Below are 3,053 nucleotides of genomic sequence, written 5' to 3'. Positions count from 1 at the left end.
CTAACCAGGGACACTCAGACACTTACTAAAGGATTAACACTTATCAAGATCTTAAATATGTGTTCATTCTTTGTATATATGAAGCCTTTTGATCCTCACAACAGCCTTATGAGGTACATTTCATTATCATTGTGTCCATTTTTAGATTATTAAAATGAGACTCCAAAAGGTTAAATACTTTTAATTATCACAAGATGAACAAGGCATGATCCTAACACTCCAGGAGTTCACAATCCAATCATCTCTGAGTCTACGAAGTCTAAGTCATCAGTCCAAACAACCTTAACTGATACACTAACGAAGAGCTTCCTGAAACGGGGGTTAACCAAAAGCAGACCAGATGGTGCAAATTGTTAGGGAAATCAGGAAGCAAAGATAGAAGATAGAGGAAGGGAATGAGAAATGTATCCATGAACTAAGGGCATTATCCTTTACAATATTATAGCTTGAATTATGTCCTCCAAAAAAATAAAGCCTTAACCCCTGTTGCCTGAAGATAAGACCCTGTTTGGAAATGTAAAAGGGTCTTTGCAGATGTAATCAAGATAAGATGAGGTCATAATAGATTAGGGTGGTTCCCAATCCAATATGACTGGTGTCCTTATGAAAACAGAAAGCAGAGACATAGGGAGGAGAACACTGAGTGAAGATGCAGATGCACAGCAGGAAGACAACCATGGGAAGATGGAGAAGGAGACTGTGGTGATACTCTCACAGCCAAGGGATGCCTCGGGCAACCAGAAGTTGAAGGAGGCAAGGAAAGATCCTTTACTTAAGCCTTTAGTGGGAGCATTGCCTTGATGACATCTTAATTTCAGACACCTGGCTTCAAGAAAAATCAGAGAATAAATTTCTGTTGATTTAAGCCATCGAGTTTGTGGTACTTTGTTATGGCAGCTGTACGAAACTAATACACCATTCAAGGCCAATTTAAATGCCACATCCCTGGTGAATATATTACTGAACAATTCTCAACTTAGAATGAATCACTCTCTCTGTGGCAGACCCATAGGCCTGATTTAAACTTGATTTGACATGTCCATCATATAGTATGCACATTTATTCACTAGCTTGAAACTGCCTTTAACTCTTGGGCCTACATAGTACATTGCCTTATATATTAGCAGTAGCTCAGTGAACATTTCTTGATTGGAATTATTGACCTGAATTATCTCAGAAAATAAAAAGAAGAATGTATAGACTAAACAGTTGTATCCAAATTTTTTTTAATAGCATAAGTTTAGTGTTCAATAGCTCAGAACTTAAGTTGCTATTATATAAATTTTAAATTTCTCTTTATTATAAATTTTATGAAATTTGACTTAATGTAATGACTTGAGTTTAGAGACAAAGCCAAAGATGAAAAATTCCTGTGCACCACCAACATGAAACTATAGTGGAAATGTATTGGCACAAGCTTTTCTAGTACTGAAGAATTTTAGGAAATGTGAAGATTCCACCAATCCAGGCGTCATTCTATTAAGAATAGTTTTTCTCTTTCTCATAAAATAGGAGAGAAAACATTGTTATTTTAGGCTAATTATTTTATATATAATTTCTGGTTGATTAAGGCTTCTCGCTAGTACTAGAATAGCAAATCTTTGGTAAGGAAAGCTATAATTGAAACAAAAAAGTTAACTCTGTAAACTACAACAGTATCTAATGGCAATTTTTCACACTTCATAGAGCAGCCCTCTGCCTTCAAGGTCATGTTTCTATCCCTCTCCTTCTGCCACCTGAATGTGCCCGGGGGAGGAAATAATTTCAGTGTGATCTTGTGAAAAATAATTTGATGCATTCCAAAGCCATATAGAAGTAAACTTTGCATTATTTTTTATTTGCTTCATGCAGCATCGCACCTTTTCCTCTAAAATTAAATTAATTACCATTTATACTACTCTTATTGAAATTGCCATTTAGGGAAATTATAATTAATAATCCCCTTTCTCCCTCATCAAAATGTTAACTCCCTAAGGATAAGAACCATATTTTAGGCTGGGCACGGTGGCTCATGCCTGTAATCCCAGCACTTTGGGAGGCTGAGGTGGGCGAATCATGAGGTCAGGAGATTGAGACCATCCTGGCTAACATGGTGAAACCCTGTCTCTATTAAAAATATAAAAAATTAGCCAGGCATGGTGATGGGTACCTGTAGTCCCAGCTACTCAGGAGGCTGAGTCAGGAGAATGACGTGAACCCAGGAGGCAGAGCTTGCAGTGAGCCGAGGTTGTGCCACTGCACTCCGTGCACTCCAGCCTGGGGCGACAGAGCGAGACTCTGTCTCAAAAAAACAAACAACAACAATAACAAAAATATATTTTATAACTCTGTATCCCATGTAGGATCATTTCTGGCACATTTTGAGTACTAATTGAGTACCTATTTAATTAATATTGGCTAAATTGTATTTAGGTTACTTGTGCCATGGCCCTATTCCATTAACACATATAAACTAAACATTTACAAGCATAGTCCAATTAGAGAGAAATCATGAATCAAAAATGATACACATTACAATCACAAACTAAGTATACACATCATGGATTCCTTTACAAGTTTTCTACACATCTCCAGATGGGTTATAGAGTTGAGCAAAGAGACTGCACACACCTATTTACTATAATTTCCCAGTTTATTTAGCCAAAAACACAAGAATAAAAGGAAGAAATGTTCTAAGCTGAAGAATAACAATGTACTCACATTGACTTTTACTTGTTGCTAAAGTGGTACTGACTTACAGTACAGGCTATGTGGCTAAAAAAGAGAACCAACCCATGGCTCAAACAAGATAGAAATTCACCATTCTCTCATGCTACAGCCCAGAGTTGACAGGTGGTCCACGGTAGGTAGGAAGCTACACTCCCCCAACACCATAGAGGAGAATGGGTACTGGAAGACAATTAGAAATCTCTAATTAGCAATCACTAATCTCTAGCTAATCACCAATTAGTTTCTTTCAGTGCTACTCTCTACCCAGGAAGGAGAAAGAGTTGAGAAAATAGGTAAATATTTGCTAATTTCATAAGTCTTACTGTCAGGACATACATCATGAT

The 3,053-nt window shown here is 37.1% G+C and overlaps 1 long non-coding RNA gene across 2 annotated transcripts in view; it reads right to left on the bottom strand.

Moving 5' to 3' along the window:
* Positions 1–2,618: 2,618 nt before the first annotated feature.
* LOC108585856 overlaps positions 2,619–3,053 on the bottom strand; it is a 1,694-nt gene continuing 1,259 nt past the window's right edge. Inside the window, exon 2 of one of the 2 annotated variants that reach the window (XR_004182832.1) lies at positions 2,619–3,053. This exon is cut by the window's right edge and continues 115 nt beyond it. This is a non-coding gene — a long non-coding RNA (uncharacterized LOC108585856). The other variant, XR_004182833.1, reaches the window with a different exon arrangement.

This window comes from Papio anubis, chromosome 3 (assembly GCF_008728515.1).
Source record: "Papio anubis isolate 15944 chromosome 3, Panubis1.0, whole genome shotgun sequence".
NCBI lineage: Eukaryota > Metazoa > Chordata > Mammalia > Primates > Cercopithecidae > Papio > Papio anubis.
The sequence above is the reverse complement of the archived record's forward strand: the minus strand, read 5'-3'. Positions and strand labels throughout refer to the sequence as shown.